The sequence below is a fragment of the Ascaphus truei genome, chromosome 22 (assembly GCF_040206685.1).
Source record: "Ascaphus truei isolate aAscTru1 chromosome 22, aAscTru1.hap1, whole genome shotgun sequence".
Lineage (NCBI taxonomy): Eukaryota > Metazoa > Chordata > Amphibia > Anura > Ascaphidae > Ascaphus > Ascaphus truei.
In genome coordinates, this window is record NC_134504.1 from 15,135,722 (window position 1) to 15,145,903 (window position 10,182).

Consider the following 10,182-nt stretch of genomic DNA (forward strand, 5'->3'; position numbering starts at 1 on the left):
GGCCCTTGAGGACTGGAGTTGGCCGCCCCTGGGTTAAAGAGTTGGTGAAAGAGGCAGAGAAGCAGGTTTGACGCTTGGATTGTATTCTTTACCTGCAGGGGAAACCTCCCTTAAAGCTGCAGTTCAGGCTCCCGTTTTATTTTATTTTTTTAACTTCAATAGTTTCAGTTGTGCAATCTCTAATTACCTAAAGAACCGCATAGCTGCCGGTCAATTCGTTCTCCGTCTATTGATCGGCAAAGTTTGGCGACATCTTTAAATATGGGGAATGTAAATCGTTGCTATAGGAACAGGCATGCTTGTTAAAATAGAATACAAGAAAATTGGTCTTTCAAAGTTGTTGTTGTTTTTTTTAAACAGAATGCTAAAAGTATTTTTTCTTAGTACAGAACTGATTTATTAAAACACACACATGCAGGATATTGCCTGAACTGCAGCTTTAATCTGTTTGTAGAGTTTGTGTTATGACGCGCACACCCCAGCAGGGGGCAATCAGCGCTCATCGTGGTGTTCCTCCAATGAAACCTATAACCACCCCATAGGTGAAGTCCTTGTTAACCCCTGTGTTACTGCAGTGACCTGCCAATCCGTGCAGGGCCGGTCTCTCCTGGGCAGGAATCTACAGCTTGAAAAGTAACCATGCTGTTTTATCAAGCTGTAGCGAGTACGACCGAACCCTGCACACAGCGTGTTCATTATTTCGGTGTCGTTCCCTCGCTGCGGTCTAGCACCTGGAAACAGACCGGGGGGGAGGCATTAACATGGCAGACCTGGCAGGGGCACAGAATTTTGGGGCGTGGCTATTCTGCATCGTGCTGTGAAGTGGAATCTTTGAGCCGGCCATAAATATTTCCCAAGCATAACCACGCCATTCCCCCAAATGCAAAGTTACGTTGTCTCTAATTACCCTGCCCCCAAAATAATCCGGTCCAAGTGCGGGGATCCTGACGCCGCGCTGCACTCGCCCGCTTCTGTCCCCGTCCCTACAACGTGCGCGTCTCGGGAGTTGCCCGGGCGTTCCAACAACCTGGCCGTCCTACACAAACTGGAGTATGTTTATTGTAGTTTACAAAACGCCCACATACTCTGTGGCGTGGTACAACGGGGCTCCAGAATTATATCGATAACAAGCAGAAGGACCTACAACCCTGTCTGCGCTTCTTACCCTCCCCCCCCCCCCCCGACGCGTCCCTGGTAAGTAAAGTTACAGAGGCCTCACGAGATCCCCGGCATTTAATTGTCTAGAGGGAAGCGCGGGTCACAGCGCCCCCCCCCCCCCAAAAAAAAAATCTCATGCACCCCTGTGCTAGATGATTGATAGATTTATTCCCGTCTTGTTCCTGTATTCTGGAGGAGCTCCGAGTTACCTGTTGATTTGGGACACGGAGCTGGGACACAGTGTAGAGATACAGTACGCAGTGTACGCTCCGGCTGGTTCATGCCCAGCCTGGCAGACAGACCTCCATTCAGCTCCTGAAAGGCCCCCATTGAGCGGTGGTTTTGCAGGGAGACGAGATGCGGCTTGGGCGGGGAGCATGATAAATCCCGCCGTCTTCAATCTCGCGTGTCACGGAGTTCTTCAGGGAATGTTACGCGGGCGGCCTCCACACCTGTGTGCGCGGGGGGAGGGGGGAGTGCGTGCACCATCCACAGCGGTGCAGCGTATCCCCAGTATGTCATAGCCATTGCTCATAATGAGAGGTGTTTCCCAAGTCACAGACAAGGCAGAATTGGAGCGCAGCGCTTCGGGGTGAGGGGCAAGATAAAGATACATCTATGGTCCAGTTTAGCTGCCCCGAGGCCTTGCGAAGGTTTGCGGAGTAATGCTCTCCCTCTGTTTGACGTTTCTACTGCCGGGGGGTGAGGGGGGGCAGTGTTAGACCGCCCCCCCCTGCCTCGGGATGCAGTATGGAGGCCGTCTCATTATTCTGCAGGTCTGCATTTTCATGTGGCAAGCAAATAATAACTTTGCAGCTAGATACTGTGGGTTCCCTGCTTGTTTTGGACCGAGGACGGGGGACTAACTCCAGCCCTCAAGGGCCACCAACAGGTCAGGGTTTACAGGATATCCCTGCTTCAGCACAGGTGACCCAATAAGTGGCTCAGTTGAAGACAGCCACTGATTGAGCCACCTGTGCTGAAGCAGGGATAGCCTTAAAACCTGACCTGTTGGTGGTTCTTGAAGACTGGAGTTGGCCTCCCCCTGGGTTAGATGAAGCACAGTGTTCCCTAGAAAGGATGTTCCGTGGTACCGATGTTCCGTGGTACCGATGTTCCGTGGTACCGTCCTATCAGGTACCCCGCTCTGTCTCGGGATAGAATCTTCTCATTCTCTTTATGGACATTAACCCCTTGCAGCACAGCGGCATGCATGCAAAGTCCTGTTAGCTCTGAAGCGATTGGAGAACCGGACAGAGCAGGGATTGGTTGGTATGTGAGGTGGGAGGGGCCGGTAATAATTGCGTTTTCTTGGAAGTGGGAAAATGTGACTTTAGGCCAAGTGGCAGCAAATTGTTACCTGGGATAACTTCCTTCTTTTGGATATTTATGTGTCTGAGTGTGCAGACACACATGCATATGTACACACCCACACCATTCTCGTTCTTAGCCCGTGTCTCCCCACTGCTGGATGAAGCCTCCCCACTTTATTTATTTATAAAATGTGTTACCAGGAAGTAATACAGTGAGAGTTACCGCTCGTTTTCAAGTATGTCCTGGGCAGAGTTAATATGACAAATAATACATGGTTACAAATACAGTTACATAAATAAACAGGGTATACATTATATACAATACATTGCATGCACAATTAGAGATGATATATATTATGGGCGTATGTAACAGTTACAGACCAGATTAAAGTTTTAGACAGCTTTAGTTTTGAAAGAACTTAAACTGGTGGTGGATGTGAGAGGCTCGGGTAGGTTGTTCCAGTTTTGGGGTGCACGGTAAGAGAAGGAGGAGCGGCCGGATACTTTGTTGAGCCTTGGGACCATGAATAGTCTTTTGGAGTCTGATCTCAGGTGATAGGTGCTGCATGTGGTAGGGGTGAGGAGCTTGTTCAGGTAGCTGGGTAGCTTGCCCAGAAAGTATTTGAAGGCAAGACAGGAAAGGTGAACTTTGCGCCTAGACTCGAGTGTTGACCAATCTAGTTCTTTGAGCATTTCGCAGCGATGTGTGTTGTAGTTGCATTGGAGAACAAAACGACAAATTGAATTGTAGAGGGTGTCAATTTGCCAAGGTGGGTTTGAGGTGCCGAGCCATATACTATGTCTCCATCTACTATCTACTATATATTTCTGAAAGCACTGTATGTCTGCGTCCCTAGCGTCAATCTCATTGGTCCCTTGGCCCGCCCGCCCCCGCACACCTCTCATTGGCCTGAGGAGGAGTGATGGGCCAAAGGACACACAGGGACGGACACACAGGGACGGACACACACACACACACGTAGGGGGGGTGTTACCTACATTAGCGGGGCTCACAGTGTTAGCAGCACCCGCGCACACCTCCTCTCCCCGTGTCTCCCGCGCTTTCACCCCGCCCCCCCCCCCCTCCCCCGGCGCCGCTACAGTCAGCGGGGGGGACACACTATTATTACCCCTTCAGCGCCCCCCCCCCCCCCACCCAGTGTTAGCGGCCGTGCGAGACCCCCCCTTCTATATCTCCCACCTCTCCCCCCCCCCACACATATACATGCCCCCCCCCCCTCCCCGGCGCTACAACTCACCCCTTCCCGGGCGGGGGAACAGCCAGTGGCCAGGCAGGCTGCCTCGCGGCGCCGAGTACCCAAGATGGCGGCGCCCGCCTGGGACACAGCGGGGGAGCGGCCACAACTCGCTGCCTCCCGCCTCAGATCCACGTGGGACCTGCCGGATGGGTGAGTGAGCGGCCTTCACCTCCCTTCCACCCCCCTTCACCTCCCCTCCACCCCCCCTCCCCTCCAGTGTCAGTGTCTCCCCGATACCCCCCCTCCCGGCACCGCTACAGTCAGCGGGGGAGGGAGCGAGCGCCCGGGACACAGCGGGGGAGCGGCCACAACACGCTGCCTCCCGCCTCAGATCCACGTGGGACCTGCCGGACGGGTGAGTGAGCGGCCTTCACCTCCCCTCACCCCCTTTCACCTCCCCTCACCCCCTTTCACCTCCCCTCACCCCCTTTCACCTCCCCTCACTCCACTTCTCCCTTCCACCTTCCCTCCATCCTCCCCTCCACCCCCCCTTCACCTCCCTTCCACCCCCCCCCTTCACCTCCCTTCCACCCCCCCCTTCACCTCCCCTCTACACCTCCCCTCCACCCCCCCCTTCACCTCCCCTTCACCTCCCCTCCACCCCCCCTTCACCTCCCCTCCACCCCCCCCTCGTCACCTCCCCATTCACCCCTCCCCTCCCCCCCCCCCTTCACCTCCCCTCCACCCCCCCCTCTTCACCTCCCATTCACCCCCCCCCTCTTCACCTCCCCATTCACCCCTCCCCTCCACCCCCCCCCTTCACCTCCCCTCCACCTCCCCTTCACCCCCCCTTCACCTCCCCTCCACCCCCCCTTCACCTCCCCTCCACCCTCCCTTCACCTCCCCTTCACCCCCCCTTCGCCTCCCCCACCCCTTCCCACCGCCTCCCCCACCCCTTCCCACCGCCTCCCCCCCTCCTTCCTACCGCCTCCCCCCCTCCTTCCTACCGCCTCCCCCCCTTCCCACCGCCTCCCCCTTCCCACCACCTCCCCCCTCCTCCCCCTTCCCACCACCTCACCCCTCCCCACCACCTCCCCCCTCCCCACCACCTCCCCCCTCCCCACCACCTCCCCCCTCCCCACCACCTCCCCCCTTCCCACCACCTCCCCCCTCCCCTCCACCTCCCCCCTCCTCCCCCTTCCCACCACCTCCTCCCCCTTCCCACCACCTCACCCCTCCTCCCCCTTCCCACCACCTCACCCCTCCTCCCCCTTCCCACCACCTCACCCCTCCTCCCCCTTCCCACCACCTCACCCCTCCTCCCCCTTCCCACCAACTCCCCCCCCTTCCCACCACCTCCCCCCTCCTCCCCCTTCCCACCACCTCCCCCTTCCCAGCACATCCCCCCTCCTCCCCCTTCCCACCACCTTCCCCCTCCTCCTCCTTCCCACCACCTCCCCCCTCCCCACCACCTCCCCCCTTCTCCCCCTTCCCACCACTTCTCCCCTTTCCCCCCCGCTCCCCTTCCCCCCCTCTGCTCCCCTTCCCCCCCCCCGCTCCCCTTTCCACCCCCCCCTCCGCTCCCCTTTCCCCCTTCCCCTCCGCTCCCCTCCCTCCACCTCCGCTCCCCTCCCTCCCCCTCCCCTCCATCCCTTTTTCCCCTCCCACACTTCCACCCCCACCCCCTCCCACACTTCCACCCCTTCCTCTAACCCTTCCCCCCCTCCTCTAACCCTTCCCCTCTCCTCCACCCCTTGCCCCCCTCCTCCACCCCTTGCCCCCCTCCTCCACCCCTTGCCCCCCTCCACTACCCCCTCCTCCCCTTCCCGCCGCCCTTCGACTTCCTGCCCGCCTTACCGCCTCCCCACCCCCGCCTCTGCCTTTCACCCGCCCTTACTCCGGCCGCCTCTGCCTTTCACCCACCGCCTCACTGCCGCTGCACGCACTCAACAGACACCCGCCACACTCGACACATACCTGCCGCCACACACACCTGCTGCCTCCCGCCCCTACGCACCGACATCACTGACCCACCGCCTCACACCCTAGCAGGACCCCCACTCACAGACAGCACTCACAACCCACGTGCCACCCGCCGCCTCACACCCTAGCAGGACCCCCACTCACAGACAGCACTCACAACCCACGCGCCACCCGCCACCTCACACCCTAGCAGGACCCACACTCACAGACAGCACTCACAACCCACGCACCACCCGCCGCCTCACACCCTAGCAGGACACCCACTCGCAGACAGCACTCACAACCCACGCGCCACCCGCCGCCTCACACCCTAGCAGGACCCCCACTCACAGACAGCACTCACAACCCACGCGCCACCCGCCGCCTCACACCCTAGCAGGACACCCCCCCACTCACAGACAGCACTCACAACCCACGCGCCACCCGCCGCCTCACACCCTAGCAGGACACCCCCCCACTCACAGACAGCACTCACAACCCACGCGCCACCCGCCGCCTCACACCCTAGCAGGACACCCACTCGCAGACAGCACTCACAACCCACGCGCCACCCGCCGCCTCATACCCTAGCAGGACACACGCCGCCTCATACCCTAGCAGGACACACGCCTCACATTTTTACATCACTTATAGCACCAAAATATACATTGTACTGTGGTGTGGTTACAATAAACCATTTTTATACAACATCGTATTACATTTTCTTCCATCTTTCTTTTCAATATTATTATCCAACCTTTACAACAAAGAGTCACCTATTGTTCCACGATTTATAAATAATACTACCTATTACGCATTTACATCCCGGGCAACGCCGGGTCTCTCAGCTAGTAGTCAATAATTGGCATTAGCATCTGCTGTGCAATACGCTTTCTGACCAGCAGGCTTAGGGAGGATTTGTTCCTGATCTCCCAGGTACGGCGGTTACAGCCTCTCGTCTCCACGTCGCTCCCACACATTCCCTCATCCCATCCTCTCCAGCCCGTGTCTCCCCACTGCTGGATGATGCCTCCCCAATGATCTCCCAGGTGCTGCGGTTACAGCCGCTCTTCTCCACGTCGGTCACACACATCTTCTGATCCCATCCTGCCATCTTGCTGTTGTCTTGGTCTTTTGGGATCTCTTGGGATCCAGTTGAGTTCCAACTCTGTCCAACAATGGCCATGTCTTCTTGCGATATGGCCAGCCCGCCGCCGTTTTCCTTTCTTCCCCCCGTGGGAGAGAATTTCTGGTTTCGCCCGTGCTGGAGTTTGCACACAGCTGGCAGGGAAGGGGTTACGTCGTTGTGCTGATACTCGGTCACACGGGGATGCAAAATACAAGGGAGGGGGGAGAGAGTGTAAACTGTGCGGGTTGTTTGTCATCTGTCAGACGTGATGACAAGAAGCTGTCACCACTTAGGGAAAACTTCCAGCAAACGCAGGTGTGAGGGATCAGCTGTCCTAGGAAAATCATAGGGCGGGTCAAGGTCCCGAGCTCGGCGACACCGACGGAAAGGGCCCCCAGGTCTCTGCACTCCCACCAGGTGACGGAGAAGCAAGGGGTGTATTCTGTAGGGTGACCGTGACACACAGGAAGGGACCCTATGGGCTTCTATATTATAAAGGGAAAAGCCGACAAAATGTATGAACTTTTCAACAAATCACAAGGGCCGTGATCAGTGCGGAGACACGCGCAAAACCACACTAGCACGCACACAGACACGGCATAACCTAACCACACACGCAAAACCGTGTGACCGTCACCACTGATACACACGGGACAGCAAGACAGTGTGGCCACTGACACGGACGAGTGGGACTCCTTGATAAACACCTATACCGTAGTTACATAAATATAAAGCAGGAAATATATATATATTTATTTAGTACATACACACTCCCTCCTCTCTCTCTGTGGAGTCCGGGTATGGAGCGAGGGTAACTTCTCCTGTGTGACTTCTCGCCTCGGTCTCCGTGGTGTTTACTTAAGTGGCGTCACGGGAATGTGTTTGCTTCACCTGGTGGTTCAGAACAAAGGCTGTCTGTGTGGCCGGGGGGCCACGAGGAATGTGGCAGCGATCTCGCGCTCACGCCTGTGTGTCTGTCCTTATATTATTCCTGCGTCCCCTACACACACAGCAGCCAGCGTCACGCTAGGGACTGTCCAGTCACCATGACGTCCGGACGCGTGGACAGAAAAAAATGAACCCTTTCTCCCTGATAAAAGTTCTTCTGGTACTTTGCAAATCCATATAATAACAGGAGGACCGCTCATTCCCTACCCCAAATAAAGATACCTTTTCATGGGGGCGAAAAGAGTTCAGAAAGTAGTGTTACTGTGGTATATAGAGACAACATGAAAAAGTGATTAAGTAAAAAAAAATATATATATATGTATGTACCGTGTTAGCTGAGCTTAATAATCAACAATGAGTAGACGATACCGTTCTGTGGCTAACGAAATGCACTGTTTTTCAGTTAAACCTTTCTTGCTTTATTCATTGTAACATCGCCGGAAGAAGAGATCAGTGTATCTCGAAAACTCGCACAAATACAAGCATTTCGTTAGCCACAGAACGGTATCATCTATTCATTTTTTATTTTACGCCCCCTCCCTCTCTCCCGTACACCTGTAAATAATAAACTCGTGATACTTTGTGTTTAGAAATGTCACATAAAAATCAGCATTACTCTGCTTCGTGGTACCATTCCATTTGGACCTGTGCCTCGCAGTATCATCCCATATGGGCAAGTGCCTCACAGTACCAGCCCATTTGGACCTATGCCTCGTGGTATCATCCCATTTGGACCTGTGCCTCGCGGTATCATCCCATTTGGACCTGTTCCTGTACCTTCCCATTTGGACATGTGCCTCGCGATACCATCCCATTTGGACCTGTGCCTCCCAGTATCCCATATGGACAAGTGCCTCACTGTACCATCCCATTTGGATCTGTGCCTCGCGATACCATCCCATTTGGACCTGTGCCTCGCGGTACCATCCCATTTGGACCTGTGCCTTGCGGTACCATCCCATTTGGACCTCTGCCTTGCGGTACCATCCCATTTGGACCTGTGCCTTGCGGTACCTTCCCATTTGGACCTGTGCCTCGCGGTACCTTCCCATTTGGACCTGTGCCTCGCGGTACCATCCCATTTGGACCTGTGCCTATACCTAAGAAAATAAATCTAGACTGAATTCCAGGGTTGCAGAAGCGAGTTATAAAATATTTACCGTTCTTATTTATCCATTCTCCTTAACAGAAGGGGTTAAATATTCCTGAATATATTTGACCAGGGAAGAGGGAGGGTTCTGGGAGTTAGTACGTGGACGCGCTGGGATAGAGCAGTAATGAGATCCTTGCATGTGCTGGGTGTGAGTATCTGCCCTGCAGTGAGTGAGTGACGCCTCGATCTCGTGTCCTTGTTCTGAGCGCATGCTCACGGCCTCCCTGCTTACATTGGTCCCCGCGCCGTGGCAGAGAGTAACCCTCATTAAGCGAGGAGGCGTCTCGGCTGACTTCACTCTGGAGGATTAAACGGCTTCATTAGATGAGATGTCATGAACACAAAGAAACTGAGGCCAGGCGGGAGCAGACTACACTGCATGTACCGAGGGAGACTCCAAGCCAAGCCTGGGGATCCAAGTCATTGAGTGAGGCTGCCTGCTAATGAGTTACACTCTGTGAGACTGCCTCCTAAGGAGTTACACTCACTCCGAGTGAGGCTGCCTGCTAATGAGTTACACTCACTCCGAGTGAGACTGCCTCCTAAGGAGTTACACTCTGTGATACTGCCTCCTAAGGAGTTACACTGATTCCGAGTGAGACTGCCTTCTAATGAGTTACACTCACTCCGAGTGAGACTGCTTTCTAATGAGTTACACTCACTGCAAGTGATTGCTTTCTAATGAGTTACACTCACACCAATTGAGGCTGCCTTCTAATGAGTTACACTCATTCAGAGTGAGACTGTCTTCTAATGAACGATGCAGCTATCGAATTACTGACACACACTTCAAATGAGTGAGACTTGCTTCTAATGAGGGAGTCTTCAGATGAAGTGAGTGTTGTTCCCTCACGCTTCCTTCCCTGGAGTGACACTCACTCCAGATGAGTGATACTGACTTCCAATGAGTGAAAGCCTGAATGTGTTTGACTGCCTTCCAGTGAGTGACATTCACTTTAGATGATTCAGACTGCCTTGCAGTGAGTGCCACTCACTCCACACTGAAGGGGTTACTAATGACACACTGTAGGGTGTCACGCGGTGAATGCCGGGGAGACTTGGCATGTTCCATGTTATTCTCTCAGCTCTGTGCCTTGGGGTGATACAGCGGTTACCAGGTAATGCCTGAGGGCGGGAACATTTCCAGGTAAAATGCTGACTTGTTTTGGAAAATGCAGCTCACCTGAGAGATCAGACACAGGCCTCACCCACACCCAGGAGACACAGGCCTCGCCCACACCCAGGAGACACAGGCCTCACCCACACCCAGGAGACAGACACAGGCCTCAGCCACACCCAGGAGACACAGGCCTCACCCAC